Here is an 11290-nt window from a genome sequence, read left to right on the forward strand (position 1 = left end):
TGTGTGTGTGTGTGTGTGTGTGTGTGTGTGTGTGTGTGATAAAGTACTCAGTACAGTGCCTGGTACGTAGTATGCTCTCAAACATGCTAATCGCCACGATTAATCATTCCATTCTTCCATGTTTCTTCAGCAGCATGGCATTTGGATATCTATACATATGCATACATCCCAGTATACCCAGTAAATGTGCTTCACAAGTTTTGGTCAGGCAAAATGAAGGTGAATGTGAGTGTAAAGTACTATGAAAAGGTCAAAAGATAGGTGTAATAGACTGTTAAACTGGACCATTATTAGGGAAGGTAACTCATTTTACAAAGATTAAAGTATCTTGAAATGTTATTTTTAAAAAGCATCCATGTTTGAAATGGAAAGTAGAATTCCTGCTTGCAGGAAGGCTTTGCTGCAAACATTTCTATACCTCTTTTCTATTTGTGTCTTCTGTCCAGGATGCTATTTTGCAAAATGTTTAGGGAGCAGCTGCCCTGTGCCAAGCACCACAGGGGCTGATAGGGGGGCTGAAGCAAGGAGTCTAAAATCAACCTTTGAATTTTACTATTCAAATCAATATGCTATACAATATGTGTATTCTTTGTTACTCCAAAGCCCCATCAGGAAGCTGTGCGAGCCAGGGAGGGAGATTTGGGAGATGGTTCCCAGAATCAGTAGCTGATTTGCAAGCCTGAGGAGTTTGCATGAAAGGTAGCAGTAAAAGTCAGTCATCAGCTCTGATATTTATAGTGAGAGGTAGGAAAGAAAGTAGAGAAAGCCGTGAAATGTTATTAGGAAGTCAGGGAAATAGAGAGCTACTCAATATAACTCATACCTTACTACCTGTTCTTCATTTTTTAAAAATGTGTGATGTATATGTGGGATCTGTTTTTAGAAATGGAAACAAGGAACTATCCTCTCTCTGATCAATGGTATAAAGTAAGTTACTATATTTTTTGATATACAAAACTGAAATGAACTAAACAGAAATTCAGGCACTTGAGATCTAAAAAGCAATATGAGGTTTTCTCTTCCCCTTTTTTAATGTCAGAAATTGAGGAACCATACTGCCTGTTCCCAATACAAAATGTTGCATATTTTGCAAGTTTAGATACATTTTAAAGTATTTTATAAAATGTATTTGTATAGACAGAAGATAGAAGAAATAAGCAATTCTCATATTATATTAGAAGAATATCTAATGGTTTGCATATAAGTAACAATACAATATTGTACAAACAGAAAGCATTGATTTTATTGTGAATACAAATAAAGAGATAGCAGTAACAGTGAGGGCAAACACTGAAAACCATTGGAAATACTGACATGCCACAGAATTAGGGAGTTTTAATGTACCCTGATGAATTGTTACTATTGTAGATTCAGTATTATCTGGCCTTATAGCTTGTTTCTGTAACTCTGATTTATTATTATCCTGGGAAGATTAGATCATGATGCTTGGAATTCTAATTGACCCTCAAGCTCAGAGATTACTTCCTATACCATCTAGCATCTGGGAGGTAGGACAAGTGTTTGTGGGGAGAATATGCTCAAATATACATTAAAGTGAAAAACATATCTATGCATACTCCTTCTTTAAAAGTCTTCTTGGGTGTTTGTAAAAGCATAAGTCCTAGCACTAAAACTGCCCCTTGGATTAGAATTAGGATGCTTTAGGAGGGCTTATGAAAGCATTCATCTTTGTGAGGCCACTGTGTTTCCACTGCAGTGAGTTCACTAAACCAGCAGCAATCACAGAATATGAGAGACTGAGCAGCAGCCCTCCCCTGTCCTCCCCTTATTTTTTAGGTTAGAAAACTGGGGTCCCAGAGATTGATGGCCTTGCCCAGGCTAAACACTGGTCAAAAGTAAGGCTGATTCTAGAGTGGCACCTTTCGAGCCTTATCCAGTGCTCCTCACCACAGCATGCTCCCTGGCCATCCATGGTACCTAGCACCTAATCCAATGCATTTACATAGTAAATGTCTATGGACTGACCGAATGGCCTGAAAGCCTTACTATTTTTATAAATGATTTTAAATTAGCTAAAAGCACCAAACAAATTTGGTTTTAGGAGAGGCTAGCCAGTTGTTAACAAGGCCATTATGAACAAGAAGAGAGGTTACTGAATAATATAAACAGAAGGAAAGAATTCAGCTGTAGCCTACACTAAAAATGCTGAAACTTATCTCATGGTGGTAAGGGGCTGAAAGAGCTGGTAAACTGTGACTGTATCAAAAGGGATAAAACATCCTTGACTATGATGGAAAAAATGTGGTGTGAAATTCCTTTGCTTTCTGCTGCTATTCAAACAGCAGGTGTATGTTCAGAATGCTTCTTTTAGAGAAAACAGAGTGAAATTTTGACATCAAAAGGCCTTGAGATAACCATAGTAATGAGAATGACCACTGGGGGAAGAGCATCCCTTTTTGAAAATACTGATTTAGGATACAGCTGTTTTGAGCATTTATATTCAAAAACATGGAAATTTTGCTTAATTTCCATTTACCTTGTTCTTAGTCTGCAAAGCAGAGGCATGATTGATCTTAAAATGTCAATCTCTCACCTAAAGAGAGGAAGAAAAGATTTATTTAAAGAATAAAATGTCATAGGAGTTCTTAGGGGAAAAACTCCAGGCTTGGATTTTCACTTGACAGCCAGGCTTCTAGGTGAGCGACTCTCCCTTTCCATCCATCTCCTAGTAGCTCCCCAGATAGCTATGAGCGAGATATCCAGACTGGCAAATGTTTCCTTGTTTTAGTTTCCTTTTTGGCAGTTCATCTACCTGAGCGCTGGTTAGTTTCAGTAAACAGCTCTTGATACTGAAACAAAAAAGTCCTCAGGATTTTGACTTTGAGGAGTTCATAAAATCGTGCTCCTGGAGACACTCATCCCAACAAAAATGTGTCCACTGGCTGTTTTCTTTGGATTAGTCCTGGAGGATTTGAGAGGCAGCTGAATTCCATGATTTGGAGAACTTACCTCAGTACAGTTTAATGTATAAGTAGGTACAGAAAATATGAACGGTTTATCAGAAGGTCCCAAGAACTCTCAGCATCTAGATGCAGTCTGCACACTGCAGGTTTAATAAACGCACTATGCCGTATTTTCAGCATCTACAGCAGGGCCCACCTGGCACATAATTAGGCGTCTGAGAATAATTTGTTAAAATAATTCAGTGTTAAAATAACAGAAGATCTACCACTGGATAAGGTATGAGCATAAATGTATATTGTTTATGAAAGTTTTACCTGTTGTTTTATGACCCTGTGAATTAAAAAACAAAACAAGTAAAACATGAATTTAAAGACGCCTTGAGGTGTTATCTAAACTGGCCTCCTATTTAAAAAAGAATCTTACTCAAATCACCCTAGATAAATGGGAGCTATACTAAAGATCTTCAGAGGGAGAATAGCTGTATATAAAAGTCCACTGACTGGTGCCTTGGTTTTCTTTGTATAAGGGTGCGTAATCCTTGTTCTTCAGGTTTTCCGTGCTTTTCTGTGGTTGGCAGGATTTATGGGGTTTGTTGCCAATACTTTGGACTAGCTGGAGGGACCGCTCATCCTCCTGACAAATAAGGTTAAAAATTCAACCTCTACCGTCACAGTCTTTACAGAGGAGCAAAAGGCAGAGAGGAGATTCCCCGTAGTTAGAGAAAACCAGACTAAAGAAGAATCACTCTACATAAGTGAATCTGTGGTCTGCTCTCTCACTCAGAGACCTCAGGGGAGCATGAGAAATGAGTCAGCCTCTCTGAGGACCTACCAAGCTGCCAGAGCTAAGCAAGAGTCTTGTTTGAACTCTGAAGGGGAGAAGGGACAGAGTGCATGGATGAGAACACAGGTGCAGTTGACTTCCGTGAAACCATCTGGAAAGCATGGCCCAAGAAAGAGAAAAAGGGCACGGGGACCAAATTAAGAATGTTCTTAGTTAATTTTCTAAAGAATGAGTCCACTGAAAAACCACCCACTCCTGGGTTCCTGATAATGCAAGCTTCATTCATGACTCATTTGTTTATTCATTCAACAAATGGAGTAGCTCAGACCAATAGTACGGATTGGCTTGGAAAATGCCTCTGGCTTCTTGGCAGAGAATCAAGCAAGAGACCTACATGTGATTTTGGACTATTTTAAATAACTTCTCTAGGTTACATACTTACATGCTGATGGTTCACACATAAGGAGGACAAAAGGAATGCTCCCAAAACAAAAATCACCCCTCAAAATTATTTAAAAGGTGAAAGATTTTAAATTGAAGAAATATCTTAGCATCAAGTCAGGGTATGAACGTACCAGAAAGGCTTTGTTTTAACAAATTTACTTCCCAAAGGCCAGAATAATATATATGAAATGAAAAATGCACAGGCCTTTTGTTCTTTAATAACCTTGGGGGAATATTCTAATTTATTAGGAATCTGCCAAGAAAACAGTTTACCTCTTCACCTGTCTCATTTTGTGTTTCTAATTTTTTTTTTTTTTAAGCCAGGGTCTCAATCTGTCACCCAGGATGGAGTGCAGTGGTGCAATCATGGCTCACTGTAGCCTCGACCTCTGGGCATCAAGTGATCCTCCCACCTCAGCCTCCTGAGTAGCTGGGACTACAGCCATGTGCCACCACACCCAGCTAATTTTTGTACTTTTTGTAGAGACGAGGTCTCGCCATGCTGCCCAGGCTGGTCTTGAACTCTGAACTCAAGCAATCTGCCCATCGTGGCCTCTCAAAGTGCTGGGATTACAGGTGTGAGCCACTGTGCCCGGCCCAGGTTTCTGAATTTTTAATACATTTTATTAATTCTTGCTGATCATTTTTTCTGTGAAACACTAAGTAAAGTAAATTGTTTTAGAATTTTCTCTCTTAATATCCTCCATAAAGTTAATTCCATTGCTTTTTCTTTGTATACTTCTTGGATGCTATTTTCCTCCTTTTGTGTCAGTGACTTACCATAGGAAGAAAAAAAAAGTTCCCCATCCATTCCTTACTTGGTATCTATAGGGCTGTAAGCGAAGACATTAGCTTTATCTATAAACTGCTGTAGTCAGATTGTTATGGAAATATGAATTAATTACTACAGAAGCAGTATAATGCTTTTCTTGCGAATCAGAGAATTAAAACCAGGATTCAAAGCAATAACCGTAAGGGAAAGTGGATGGGGTTTATATCAGAATCATGGGGGTATATTATATTAAGGTTAAAGAGGGAGGATGAAATGGAAAGACAGAAAATCTCACTACAGCATGTGGAAGTTTTTCCTTAGGAGAGCCTTGTGGCTCATTGTGCCTGTCAAGTAGGCTAATGTGCCTGTAAATTTCCTCTGACAGAAAACACATCACAGCAGCAGCACCAGAAAACAACACAACTAAACTGTGGAAGACTGAAAGCCCAGCGCTTTCAAGGGTGATCAGAATATGCCAGAGAGAAAAAAAAAATACCAAGGCATTGAAAATAAACAAAAGCTAGGAAGAAATGAGATCACTTTCCAAGAAATAAGCATTTATCCTTTATAGTTGAAAGGAAATGCTTCTCCCACAGTCATTTTTTAATGTATTATTGGGCAGTCTCAGTTCAAGGTCAAAAATATCAGAGGGCAAAAGGAATAGGACTCAAGATTTAATACTGTATTTATCATAACTGGCTTTGTAATTGCATAAATATTAAATATGTAGAAATAATTGTAAGCACATTATCTTCGTATCTCCACACATTGCTTTAATTTTTAATGTAATCTTTCATCTGCCTTTTCCTCAGCTGGCTGTGGGTTTGTAATTTGCATAGCTAGAATGATCCGGTGCCATCAATTTAGTAATGAAGTCACTCATTGAGCAAAGAGTTTTCTAAAGATTATACAAAGCTGTAGGAAAGAAAAGAACAGAAATGAAATTTTATGTTTCAAATAAATGGGAAGTTTATTTTAGAACATATTTTCCATTGTAAATTTAATACAACCACTTTATAACAAATTTGGAAAACAGAGAAGATTGGGAAAAAGCACCCATATTTCATCAACCTAACTTATCAGTGTTTGGTGGTCTTTTGTACCTAGGCACATATATTTTTAACATAGATGTAATCATAATTATGTGTGTGTATTTGTGTGTAATTTTACATCCTATTTTTTCTATTATTAATACTGTTTCATAACTATAACTTTTATGATTATAAAATACTAATAAAAAGAGGTGTCTATAATTTTCTCACTTACTAAATTTCTTGTGGCTAGCAGAGCAGAGGGGTGGAATCAGATGGATTAAATATCAGCTCTGCTATTGAACTGTGTGGATTTGGACAAGTTAGTAAAAGCTGTGCCTTAGTCTTCTCATTTACAAAATGAGGATAGTAATAGTGTTTTTATCAGAGTGTTTTTGTTAGAGTTGAAGGAAATAATCCAGCATTTAGCCTGGCTCTGTCATATAATAGGTACTAAAACTAAGTATTAGTAAAGGCAAAAGTGTCGAATATGTTACATTGGGTTTCAAAACTTAGGGAAAAAAAGCTTAAGTCCTACAAAACTGAATTTCCTGGGACATTTCCATCGCCCCCTTTAGAATTTTTTTAAACTTCTTTTTTAAAGATGGGGTCTTGCTCTATTTCTCAAGCTGGACTCGAATTTTTGGGCTCCAGTGATTCTCCTTCCTCAGCATCCCATGAAGCTGGGACTATAGGCATGCACCACTGAGCCCTGCTTGCCCTCACCCTTGAAGTCCCCATGTGCCCTTTCCCTGTCACAACTCCTTTCCTCCACCACGCACTAGGCATTGATGCTTAGTGCTTTGTTGCTTTCCTTTATGCTTTACATGCAAGTATGCTTCTAAAAAGATATAGCTTATTTTGCCTGTTATTGAACTTGATATAAGTGGAGTCACACACATGCACTACACACACACACACACACACACTACACACACACACACACACACACACACACACACACACACATCATTCTGTATTTAGATAGCATGCAATCTAAGGCTTAGTTTTGTGATGAAAAAGCTTTAGACATGGAACCAGAGAACTGGACTTCTAGTCTAGTCTCCTTGAGACTTCGGGCAAATCTTTTTGCCTTTCTGGAGTCTCCTTGTAAAATTTTTGGATGTTCTAAGTGTCTTTGAAGCTTTAGAGTACAGAGTTGTTAAGTCTTTCCTATATGAGTATTGTGTGGCATATGAAAATTAGAGTCAAAGAAAATCCAGAGAAAGGCCTAGGTCTGGCTGGAAATAGGCCTCCTGTTCCCCCAAATTAGGCCAATTGTAGTGACAGCAAACAAAGGGCTGTAGAAAAATGAAAGTGATGATCCTATATCACAAATAATTTTCTCATCTCTGATAAGTGCACATTTAGACATATTACCAGCCCTAATTATACTGTACATAGAGGATATTTTCCCCAGGATAAATCACAGCTATAAAGATTGTAATTTTAAGAGTTCAGAGTTCAAATAAGTAATCATATATTAGATATTACAGGTTTTTCTGGAAAGAGACATTTTAAAACATTTTATTCCATTCTCTCTGTAGACGTATCTGTATTTCTACAAATACTGCTTGTGGTTAGTACTGCAGGCTGGCTCACTCACTGTCCATTCTCCTCTCTTCTTATCATGGCTTTTACACTGCAGAGACTGGAAACTTAAAACATTTCCTAGACTCCTTTGCACGTAGAGCTATGATATGAATTAGGTCTATAATTAGATACACTTATGCAAAACTTAACAGAAAAGAAGTTAAGGCATCCTTCTGACCACTTTTGGTTGCATTTCTCTTAGAATTAAGTACATAGAAACATTTTTCTTCTGCAGTGTTCCATAGTCCATTATTCAGCCTCCTGGAAGACAATATGCATCTGAGGCTGTTGACAGCAGTAGGCTTTTGACTCCACCTTCTGTCATAGGGTTATGTTCTTGAACTCAGTGTTCCAGTAGTCTTCAGATGTTCCAGCCTCACTGATAGGTCAGCTTGGTATTATACTGGGAATCACTTTTGGAAGCTTGGTCTAGAGCCCACTTCTTCCATCCTGACATGGCTTTTTGTAAGCGTCCTCTATTAAATAACTTCTTGCTTAAAATACCTAGAATGATTTCTAATCTTTACACTTAGTCTGAGCAATACACTTCCTAAATGTTATTTTCAAAAATCTATTCATTGTAGTACAAGGTATAAAGTATCATAATTCTATAGAATGATGCATCAAAAGAGGAGTTTTGAAACCAGAAAAACCAAGCTATACCATTTAGTAGCTAACTATTCTAAAGCAAGTTATTTAACTTCTCTGTATCTAAGTTTCTTTATATGTAAAATAGATGTTAATATACTAGTCTTGCAGAGTTATAATTAAATGAGGTAACATAAGTAAAGCACTGAGCATAGATGCATTACATGGTGTTCATTTCTTTCTATCCCTATATTGAACTTCCTTTAGTGATCAAGATGATTAGAAAAATAATTTGGGGGAGAAATTCCCTTTACAGGGCTTTTTATTAAAGAAAAGCTCACTTTATAGGAATATAAAGATTTGGTGCTGACTCACAAAGACAAAAGGAATAGCTTTAAATGCAGCTCAAGAGCAAACAGACATCTATTACGAGCCAGGGCAACTCATAATGGGTACCACCAATCCACATCAACTGGTGGCTCAGGACCAAGATTATTATTCACTCATTCAACAAATATTTATTAGTCCTCAATATTGCTAGACCTTATTTTACTCACTAATATACAACGTTGAATCATAAGGTCCCTGACTTGTAGCAGCTGGCATTCTATTGGGAGGATAGACATAAAATAAGTCAATACATAATTTCAAATAGTGAGAAGGGTTATAAAGAATAAAGTCCTCCTCCAGCTCTCCTTCCCTTACCTTCTTATGTCTCTCTCAGCAGTGTATTATGCTGCTTCCTTTCTTGCAGCTTCCTTTCATGGGAAGAAAGGCACAGGGAGGTAAAGATTATGCCAACAATATCAAGAGTCTCTTAGGTAGGTGGGTAATTTCAAGATCTGTAAAAGGTCAAAGGCTCGCTACTGTTTCGTGGATGTCAGTGGAAAACACAAGACATCCTGATTAGAGACAAAGGAATATGTTAAAGAGACAAAGGAAGATGTTGAGCCTGATGTCGGTGCTAGTTTCTCATGTCACCCAGATCCCACAGGGTCTGAAGGGAGGGGTCCAGATGGATGCAACATACACAGTGGATTTGTCACAGCAAAGGAATATTGCGCGTTGAGCGAATTTTACTGCCTTTACGTGTGTGGTTCAGTCAGTCTGCTCATTGTTTGGGAGAAGACATTACTCGGTTGCTCAAGGCTGCTCCCTGCAAACAGAACCCTGAGAGGACACAAGTAAATAATGGTCAGGGCTTTGCATTCTCAGCATACCCAGAAAGAATGTGTAAGGATGCTCAGGGCTTTGACAGACTGATTTTCACAATAGGTAGAGTGGAGAAAAGGATTAAACCCTCATTCATTTATAGTTGTATGCAACCAAAATTATAAAATTTTCTCAAGTTTTTAGAATTTAGAACTTTGTCCTACTTCTTTCCAATTTCCCCCCTTAGATATGATCTATTTAGGCCTTTGAGGAACTCAGACAAACTTAGAGTATCAGTTGTCAGAAAAGATAGATTTTCCTATTGTTAGCAAATATAAGCTGAGGCTCTTGTGCACATATAGACTTATCACCAGAAGCATGGGGCTAGACCTCATGCCTTCCAGAAACCTCACCCTAAGCACTCCTTCGAGACCTTTCCTATTCAAAATTACATTGAGTGCTCACTTTAACTCAATCTTCACTGCAAAAATGTATTTCAGTGGGTAGGAAAAATGACAGATATCTGTGATATGCTCCCAACCTGGAGCATTCCTTGGGTGACTGTTGTTCTTGCATCCTGGTAGAAGGGGTTCTTCCTGGATTATCCTCACAGTACACTTTCATTGAGCTCTCAAGCCATAGATCAATGACAAGGGAGAAAACGGTAAACTTGCTCCATGACAAATCAATACTGTCCGATTATCTACATGGACTTCCTTCTCCATGTCCCACAGCAGCTGTTTCAAATGTTCTCTCCCCTACTCACCTCTCAATTGCACCCATCTTTCACTTTCCCAGAGTAGATGGAAGTATCTGGGGAATTCTCTCCCAATATGTCACTACCTGTGTTAATCATACAGCAAGGCTGAAAGATCACTGTTACTACCCCAATATAATATGTTGGAAAATGGAGGCTTAGAGATATTATGTAACTTTCCCAAAGTCACAAAAGTTTTATGTACTGGAGAAGCAATCAGATTTGAACCTTTATGATATGAGCTCTGCCCTCATGTACCTTCCCTTCCATCTGTTTTCAGTGTTCCTACAAAAAGCTCTAGCCTTCTGAGCCCCAGAAACATGTACACTATAGAGAATGTTTGCTTTCCCTTTTGCTAGAAAATTTTCTCATAGCATAAGGATTAAATCTGTAGCAATTTGTTCCCCTAATGACAGAGATAATTGCTCTGATCCAAAGGGAGGATAAAATTTCTCATATCTTTCCCAAATGAAAAAATTGTATCCCAGGATAGGCACCTAGGTTTCTTCTGAAGGTCCTGGGGAAACCAGGATGTCTGTCTGTCTATCTATCTATCTATCTATCTATCTATCTATCTATCTATCTATCATCTATCTCATCTCATCTATTTATCTATCCATCCTATGTATTTATCTAATTTATCTGTATATCTCTATCATCAATTTATCAATTATCTATCAATCTATTTTCCAGCTTTATTGATGTATTATTGACAAATAAAAATCGTATATATTTATGGTATACAACATGAAGTTCTGATACATGTATCCATTATAAAGTGATTACCACAAATAAGCTTATTAATGTATCCATCACCCCACAAAAACCATTATTTTGTGGATAGTGAGAACACTTAAGATCTACCCTACTAGCAAATTTTCAGTACACAATACAGTATCATAACTATATCCATGCTTGTATGTTAGCTCTCCAGAATTTATTCGTCATCTAACTAATTGAAAGGTTATACCCTTAGCCAAAATCTCATTTCCTCCACTTCCCAGTCTCTGGCAACACCATGGCAACTCTCCTATTTTATGAGTTCCTGCTTCTTAGATCCACATACCAGTATGAATGAGATCACTAGGCTATTTGTGTCTTCCTTGATCCTGGCTTTATGTCACTTAGCATAATTGTTCCTCAGGTTCATTTCTTATCCGTTGCACATAATATCGGGATTTCCTTCCTTTTAAAGGCGAATAGTAATTTTTCCATTGTTATATATATTACGACATTTTTCTTTAT

Source organism: Rhinopithecus bieti, unplaced genomic scaffold, assembly GCF_001698545.2.
Source record: "Rhinopithecus bieti isolate Rb0 unplaced genomic scaffold, ASM169854v2 scaffold_82280, whole genome shotgun sequence".
Taxonomy (NCBI): domain Eukaryota; kingdom Metazoa; phylum Chordata; class Mammalia; order Primates; family Cercopithecidae; genus Rhinopithecus; species Rhinopithecus bieti.